The 9,527-nt window shown below is 44.6% G+C and overlaps 1 protein-coding gene across 2 annotated transcripts in view; it reads left to right on the top strand.

Annotated features, from left to right (window-relative positions):
* plcb1l (phospholipase C beta 1-like) overlaps positions 1–9,527 on the top strand; it is a 133,516-nt gene that overhangs the window by 121,516 nt on the left and 2,473 nt on the right. The window lies entirely within an intron of this gene.

Genomic DNA, 9,527 nt, shown 5'->3' with positions numbered 1-9,527 from the left:
ACTGCACTAGGATTGTGAATGAATAGGCAACCCTCGATCTACACATACACACACACACACACACACACACACACACACACACACAATCAGAGGCACACATATGCTCATTGAATCGACAGGCAGGAGTCCTGTGCTGTCGTCATGGAAACTTGGGTAGCCCCCAACGCACACATACACAGACATGCACATACACACAAACCTTCCACCATCTCTCCCAGCCAATATAAACCTCTACAATCTGTTAATTTGGAACCGAAGAACTAATGACGCAGCGCTAGGGGCGATAGCAGAGAGAGAGAGAGAGAGAGAGAGAGAGTGAACAGAGAGCACAAGAGAGAGAGAGAGTGTAAACAGGGAGAGAGAGAAAGAGAGAGAGAGTGTGAAGAGAGAGTGTGAACAGAGCGTGAACGGAGAGAGAGAGCTTGAAGAGAGAGAGAGAACAGAAAGAGAGACGGAGAGAGAGAGAGAGAACAGAGAGGGTGCGTGTTTAATAAGATAGTTGTGTTGTGGAGGCACTGTTCTTCTAAGATTTAATTAGAGGAGTTTTCTCTAGTCTTGAGGACCAGCTTTTCTAGAACATTCTACTGAGGGCTAATGTGTTTTCACTGTATGTTTTCTTTTTTTATCTAATCATATTATGACACACCTCCACGTCTCCCTGTGATTGGCTCTTGGTCCTGGCATGTAATTGGGTTGTTGGCCTGGAATAACCAACAACAGTTATCTAACATGGTACGGTCGGAAGCTGGTTAAATAAGTCATTCAAAATGGGTCATTTCGATATTAAGATAAATTGTTTATTAGATCATTTTTGCTCATATATTATTGAAAAGTAGTTGCCAATGTATCAACAACAAGCAGGCAATTACATTCTATGTAGCATGTTACTACTGTGTACGTTTGATAATCAACAATGACCATCCATATATGCTGAGCAAAAATAACATTTTTGCTCAACATATAACATGTAACCCTTTTTAGCACCTAGCATCTATAGCCTCCATAGTGTTATGCTAACCAGATCAGCAGTTCTATGCTGGACCAAAGTCATTTATAATTTAAACTGAATGTGGGGTAACACGTAGTACATCAGGCGATGGGAATGGCCGCTCCGAAGCTTTTGTACTCTTAATCCCAACTATTGTGGGATTACACACGGGACCTGTACATTGGGTTTCTTTTTAGGGAGTCGGAATTAGTTTGTTTTTTTGAGATAGGATCTTTAACGGTGAATAATAACAAGCTATGGTGGTAGTTTTGTGTGGTCAAGGTCAGGATAAGGATAAGGAGAGGTGTTATCGACCAATCACAGACATCGTTAACTGCAAGGACGAATCACTGACCACGCTGGCGAGATGGGATGGATGTGAGATTTGTCAAAATAAAAGTGTGAGACACGGGGGTATGTGAGGTTATTTAATCTGTTTTTCAATTTTCTTCCTTCCATTCCTCTCCTCACTATTATTCTCTCTTCTACTCTTTTGCTCCATTTCTCTTTCTCTCTCTCTCTCTCTCTCTCTCTCTCTATCTCACCCTCTCTGTGAACATGGCCACAGCTTGCCTCTTCGCAGACTTTGATTAGCAACCTCTCTGCCTGCCAAGGTCGCATCAATAACACACACACACACACACACACAAACACAAACGCACACACTTTATTTGTGTGTCTCATACATTGCATCATACATTTTGTATGCTCCTCCAAATATCCACATCCATTGTGTCTATGACCTTTATCACTGGTTGTATAACTGGTTGCAAAAGTGTACAGGTGTCTGCGGACAATCTATCATTTGGACGGAAGCTATGACAAACTGACAGCATTTATTGATGTTTTTATCGTTTTTAGTTATTTAGTTATGAATGGTTGTGCACGTTTAATACCTCTTGCCGAGAGGTTGATTTAAATTCTTCCATCTTGGCAGACTATCTTGAAATGTCAAATCACATGACAGTAGAAGGCAGCACACAATGACAACCGCTTGAAGCAGGATGGAAGTAGATAAGGACAAAATGGACCCATTTATAATATTTCTGTTGGTCTTTTCTGTTTAGTTTTCATTCAATGCCCTTTCTGCCGTAACTAGGATTCGCTTATCTTGATGCTTTTATTTTCCAATTGGTTTTCTCTGACAAATATAGTTCTGAAGAAAGAAAGTGGTTTCATCTCTCTCTCTCTCTCTCTCTCTCTCTCTCTCTCTCTCTCTCTCTCTCTCTGATTCTCTGACTCGTACATTCTCTGTATTTTGACAAACAGGCACTCAAACAAACCCAACCCTGCATGAACACTCCCCCCCCCCCCCCCCCCCCCCCCCCCCCCCCCCACACACACACACACACACACACACACACACACACTGAAAAACACACGCATTGAACCTTGAAACACCACACACACACATGTCGTAGTTTGTATGAATCTTTGCAAATGAAAAAAATTCTCAGCAAGCGATCCTGTCAGGGCGGTGACCCTGTCCTCTCGTTTGGTCACGTGATCTAGAAATGAGCTCCTAATTGGGCCATGTTTTGTAACACACCTTTCCCTCGCTATCCCCCGGGCCCTTGAAAGAACACCCAGAGACGTGTGTGTGTGTGTGTGTGTGTGTGTGTGTGTGTGTGTGTGTGCGCGTCCGTGTTTGCCAGTCTCTGAGTGTGTGTCCAGAGAATGGAAGTAGGAAGTACCAGCCAGTTTCCACTCTGCAGTGCATCCTGTTTTCCCTCTCGGAAAACCGCGCTGATGTGCAGCAGTGGCTCAGGAGACAGAGCAGATTGCGACCGGAAGGTTGCTGGTTCCATCCCCGGCTCCTCCTAGCTCAGTGCCGAGGTGCCCCTGAGCAAACCCCTTATAACCTTAACTGCTGCCGACGAGGTGACTGTGGCCCTCGGCAGGGGCGCTGCCTGGCGGGGAAAAGTGGTACTGATTCTAAGGGCCCAGCCCAACACAGCACGGCCCACGGCCCGCGGATGGCAATTAATAATATAATATATTATTGCCTTTTTTTTTTTTTTGAAATGTCTTGAAATGTTTTTTGTTTTGAAAAAACAGTCGATAGATGGGGGGGGGGGGGGGGGTCCCAAAATTAGAATCTTTCATAGGGCCCAAAATTCCTGGCAGCGCCCCTGGCCCTCGGTGTACCAATGTGTGAATGAATTGATAAATTAAAGCCACTGAATGGATAAATGAAAGCCACTGGACACTCAAAAAGCGCTTTGAGTGCCCAGCCTCTGAAATGCGCTGCATTAATGCAGTTCATCTAGCATTGCGGTGGTTGCTGCGTCTTCGTGGACGCCTACAGATTCATCAGGGTGGCAGTAGCTCAGGAGGTAGAGCGGGTTGGCTGGTAACCGCAAGGTTGCTAGTTCGATTCGAGTGTCAGGTGGCCCTGAGCAAACACCTAGTAATCTTCACCGATCCCGACGGGCTGGCTGTCGCCTTGCATGGGTGACTCCGCCGTCGGTGGGTGGATGTGTGTATGAGTGGGAGGATTTTAGTAAAGCGCTTTGGATAAAAGCACTCAATAAATGCAGTCCATTTACCATCAGGGCGTCCGTTGCGGCGGTTCCCGAGCCTTGTTGTAGGGAGGCGCCGGCCGTTATGTCACCAGCCCGGGCTGAGAGCAGGCACAGAAAAACTTAATTTGGTCCTCGGAAGGAACCTTCCCTCGATGGTTCGTCAAAATGAGGCCGTTTGGTGAAGAAGGTCAGAGAGTGTTGTATTTTAGGAATGTGCGTGCACGTGCTCGCGCAAACGGGCAAATGACAGTGTTGTGAAACAGATTTCAAAGCTGGCCGGCAGACTTGGCTGCTGGTCAGTGTCTCAACATAAACTAGACCGTATAAAGTAGACCAAACCTCACACACACACACACACACACACACACACACACACACACACACACACACACATGCCTTCCTCACACGCTTCCGATTCTCCATTCATATCGATTCATAGAATATAACACAATCCATGTTTCTGTTCCAATTATCAATTCTCTCTCTCTCTCTCCCTCTCTCACACATATCTTCAGGCTCTTTTGTTTAAATATCGGCACCGTAAGACTGCGTATAGACTCTGTATAAAAGCAAGTGTCCACAGCCTAACCTGAGAGAGATGCTCCACAGCCCCTAACCTGCTCCTATATGTCCTCCATCTTAATTCACTGTAACAGCCTTTTGATTATAAATGCTAAGTGACCAAATAGTAAAACAGCAATCTCCTTATCCTGTCCTCCATCATTTCCTGAGAGGTTTAATAATTACCCAAGCTGTGTGCCCCCCCCCACGTCATTCGCCCACCCCCCCTCTCCAACAGACGGCCGTAGCCACATGCATCTGGGCTTTTGATCCCACACACACACACACACACACACACACACAGTCGGATCTGCGCACAAACACAAGCACCTAGACCCCCCTCCCCCCCCCATCTTGTTTTCCACCTGTTCGATTCCCCGCCACACGTGGAGAGAGGAAATTGGTTTGTCGGCGGCAGGAAGCGTCTGCTCCTCTCCGGGGCGCGACGACAACGCTAGCAGCAGCGGCCCGACACATGCTTATACATATGCCGGGCTGCTGCTCACACACACACACACACACACACACACACACACACACACACACACACATAGGGTACAATGTATAGGGTACCTCGTCTAAGTAGGTCACGTGTGCAGAGGGGGTGTCGGGGAAGAGCTGGGGCGGGCTAATATGGTAAAGCAGTCCAAGACATCCCGCACACACAAACACGCAAACAAGCACACCAACACAAAATGCAATACAATCCCCATGGGGATCTGTGCTACTATTGACAGCTCGAGAGCGACAGAAATCAAGCGCTCCTTTGTTGTGCTTTGAGACGAAGGCCAACGAGACACTAACTCCGAGAGGGAGAGAGAGGGAGAGAGAGAGATAGAGAGAGAGAGAGAGAGAGGGGGAGAGAGAGAGAGAGAGAGAGAGAGAGAGAGACACTGAGAGAGAGGGGGAGAGAAGAGAAAAGGAGAGGCGTGCGTGTCTGAGTATGATCTGCCAATGGAGTGGGCAGTAATCCATGATGACACCACTAGATTCATTGTTCCTGCTCTTCTTTTTTGTCGGGAGTGCTCGGGAGAAAACCGTTCATCTGCTGCTCGATAGAGCTAAGGAGCCCCAGCTCTCCTCTCCACACCTCCATTCAGTTAAATCCCCCTCCCCTCCCATACACGTCCTCTCTTCTACCTTCCTCGTCGTCCTCCCCCCCCCCCCCTTGTACCCACTCATCTGCCCCTACATCCCATAATGCCCTCTTGTGCCTCCCCTTAACCTCCACATGGACCTCCAGCGATGTGAGCCCCCTTCACATGATGTCACTTGAACAACCCTCATCGCACCGTTATCCCATCCCCCTTGTGCACCACACACACACACACACGCACACACGCACACACGCACACGCAGGGCTATGATTATCTCCTGCCTCCGCGGCCTTGTCCTCCGCTGAAGTAGTCCCACTGTAAGCTCTGTGTGCCTGCCCTGTCCCTCTCTCTCTCTCTCACTGGATTTCACTCTCTCACACTCTCTCACACACACACACGCACACAACACACACACACACACACACACACACACACACACACACACACACACACACACACCCATTCACACTCAAACACACTCACTCACACTCAAACACACTTACTCACACTCACTCACACTCAAACACACACAGTCACACTCACAATCTCTTACGCTCATGCTTACACCCACACCCACACACACTCACTCTCATATCTCTCACTATGTATTTCTCCTCCTCATCCTCTTAGCCGTAATGTGACTTTAGTTTAGTCCTAATCACAGGGAGACAGGTAAAGGCCACAGCATTTACATCAGCAGCAGTTTGCGGCTACCAAATGCTACCAAATTGGTGCAAATTCAAGGCCCAACCATTAATCATTTAAAGTAATTAAGTAAATGTATGTAGAATGCAAAATAAACCTGTGTTTCTTTCTATTGGGATGAAGCTGTCCCTAAAGTTAGCACCATTTCAGTTCATAAAAACACTTGTTAAAGAAGATCCACATTCTTTTTTAAATATATAAACAAGGATTTATTCTAAATGGAAGCAGACAGATATAGATGGACCACTGTTTTTATCTCACTATGCGGAAACGAAACACAAACTGAGAGTGATGTAGGCCACAGCCCCTGCAGTTTTTTTGTGTTACATCAGTTCTTTCCGTCAAGGCTAGATGGTGAGATCATAAAAATGGAGGACATAATCTGATACACAATGGACAAGGCCGTTCGCCCACCTTAAACTACCCACCTGGAAATGTGACACCCAGGGCCCTATTTTAACGGTCTGAAACGCAAGTGAGAAGCGCCAAGCGCAAGCAGCTTTGTGGGCGGTTCTATGGCGGTGCCGCTATTTTACTGGCGCAAAAATGACTCTTGCTTCCGGCGCAAATCTAAAAAGGGTTGGTCTGAAGCAGCCTAATTACCCGTAGGTGTGGTTTGTGCGTAACATGCAATAAACCAATGAGAGTGCCAGCTCCCATCCCCTTTAAGAGCCATGAGCGCATTTGAATCTGACGAGTTGATATTTTGACAGTGCGTCTGCAGTCTCCGATGAGACAGATGCACATGAATTTCAATTTCAAATGGCTCAGTTTATGGCCAAATAATATGGCCTAATTCACACATGGAATAAGGCTTTCATCCACAACTTCAGAAATACTGAGTCCTCAAATAAATATCGGCAAAGAAAACTTAACACACATATGATATGCGGTTACTGTGGTTCTATTTAATGATATACGCATTACATTATAAACATTGTTTCTTATCAGTATTGTATGCATTATCATTATCGACTTGTGTTCCTAATATGCATGTGTCCCCCCGTTAATATACATTGCCATGGAATGTATTATGCGTTACGTGTTTAGTTTGCTCACGGTCAAATACTATCCTAAATCCTAAAAGTTATGGGCATGTACACGATGTCTGTGTCAAGAAAATATGTGTTTGCTGTACGGTGTTTGCAGCTGCATTGATTCAAAAGTACAACTTATTACCGCTTTATCAGATGTTCTTTCCCAAATAATTTACCAAGAATGTGTGGCTAGGTAGATGAGAGAAGCAAAGTCTATGCGCAAGGTGCACAAGCAACATTATGCATGCGCCCTTAAAATAGCAACTGAACAACGCACCACTGACTTTAAACCAGGTATTTCCTGGTTTGTGGCGCAAGTGGTTTCTAAAACTGCAAAATAGCACCAGGGAAGGTTTGCGCCAGAAAACGCCTCCTCCTTTCGCCGAACCGCCCCTTGGGGCACAAGATCATTCCCTAATTTACTGACGCGTGGCGCAGGAGGGAAAAGAACACTCTCGGCCAGTTGCAAACTAGCAACGACACATGCGCCAGTGATTAAGTCAATTGCGCCGGATGCAAGATAGGGCCCACAGAGCACAGCAGCCTAAGAGAGTTTGAAGCAGTTTATAAAAAGCTAGTTTTATATGCGGCCAATTTTCATTTGGTAATTTAATGTTGTTTTATTATATTACCATCATAGGGCAGGGTTAGGCAAAAAAGAAATCACAGTACTCGCCCACAAAAATGTTAAGAATAGTCTGACTCATCAATTCAAGTGATATGACACAGCTCATTAACTGCGTCTGTAATTGCATATGTAATTCCGTTTCGAATGACCCATAAATCACGTTTTCATCGTCTGGAGATTTCCCTATATTGTTTTAGCATATATCCGTCCTCACAGTTTCCTGGTCTGAAGTTGTCATGTGTTTGCAGTATACGGGGTCACTGAACAGCGACCCCATTACTTGAAGCACTTATGTGTCTGGGCTCTCTCCCAAAAAAAGACAAAATATCCATGGTTGGGATGTTCTCAAAATCAATGTTTTACGGGTCGACGTTGGGCCTTTTTATGGTGCTTCAACAAATACAGCGGCGTTGATCAGGGAAGGCATTTGACACCATTCGTCTTAGCTGCTTGTCTTTTTAATTATGGCTGTCCCGGGGGAGCTGGGTGAGTAGTTAACCAGGGAAATCGGCATTTAAGCAATTATTGGAATGAAATGAATACAATCTTGTCATCTGTAATCATCGCAGGCATGCCTCCAGGTAAAAACTAAACCCGGGGCCCACTCTCTGCGGATGTCAAAGTACATGCTGTACGGGTCGAGGTGAACCATTTAAAGTCGTTGTTATCTGGTTTGCATGTTATTGAATTTTGATTTTGTTTTTCTTTGCGCTTTCTGTCGAAAGACTTTCTGAGGTAAAAAACCAAAATGAAATGTGAAGTTTCTGAAGTTATGATAAGTACGCAGGAGGCCTGTTCTGATAAACAAATGGATTCCCGGAGAAACATTTCATACGACTGGATGTCGTGATATGAGCCACAGAAGTAAACAAGTGAACTTACTTGCTCACAGTGACTTCTTTTTTTTTATTGCCAATAATTAGTTTGTTTCTATGGTTTTCGTAGTTGCATTATATATATAATATAAGTGCAATATGTTATCTTGAGTTAATCTGTCCCCATGTGTTGTTGTGAGTGTTGTCCATGTTCCATCTGCGTTTGACAGCCAGTATGTCGTTTTTTTTCTGCCCTAGCCACTCGCTTGTCAGACGGCCGAGACGGCAGTTTACTTTGTACTACTGAGCACTTTGCCTGCCCATAATTAAATTGGCTGCCTGCTCCCATCTTGCAACTCTGGAGGGAATTTCTCCGTTTTTTAATGGAATTGCTCATACAACAAGAGAATTAAACAACAACAGACCATCAACATGCAGTATAATTATCCAGGCCTTCCTCCAGCAGTGCCCGGGCAGTTACAGCATGACATCGCTCTCCTGTTGGTAACACTTTATAATAACGTTTGGTTATAAGTCATTGACAAGCCTTTAGTTCCTGAGTAACTAATCATTAAAAAGAACGTTAAACTACAGATGTATATTTAACGTTTTTAAAGATCAATCCATCATTAACTGAAGGCTTATAAATGACTCATGACTGAACATTATCATAAAGCTTAACCGCATAAGCACCTTTACCTCATTTGACTTTGTTAAACGTTGCTTGATTGATCACCCACATCACAAGGCTTACCGATGCCGGTACATTACGTGTTCATCAAAGTCAAAGTCAAAGTCAGCTTTGTTGTCCATTCCCAAATAGGTGCAAGACAAATAGAGAAATCGAAGTTGCGTTTGTCTCTGACCCACGGTGCAATAAGTACAAAAGGATCAAACTTGGTCAAATGAATAAGATAAGTAATATTTACAATAAATCAATACTAAATAGTGCCAATGTTTAAGTGCAATCATGCATATAAGGAACACAAGTCGATAACGATAATGCATACAATACTGATAAGAAACAATGTTTATAATGTATTGCGTATATCATTAAATAGAACCAACGTTACCGCATATTATATGTGTGTTAAGTTTTCTTTGCCAAAATTTATTTGAGGACTCAGTATTTCTGAAGTTGTGGATGAAAGCCTTAGTCATCACAAGGCTC

The sequence above is a fragment of the Pollachius pollachius genome (assembly GCF_949987615.1).
Source record: "Pollachius pollachius genome assembly, chromosome: 16".
NCBI classification, from domain to species: Eukaryota; Metazoa; Chordata; class Actinopteri; order Gadiformes; family Gadidae; genus Pollachius; species Pollachius pollachius.
Note: the sequence above shows the minus strand (reverse complement) of the source record. Positions and strands in the feature narration are given on the sequence as shown.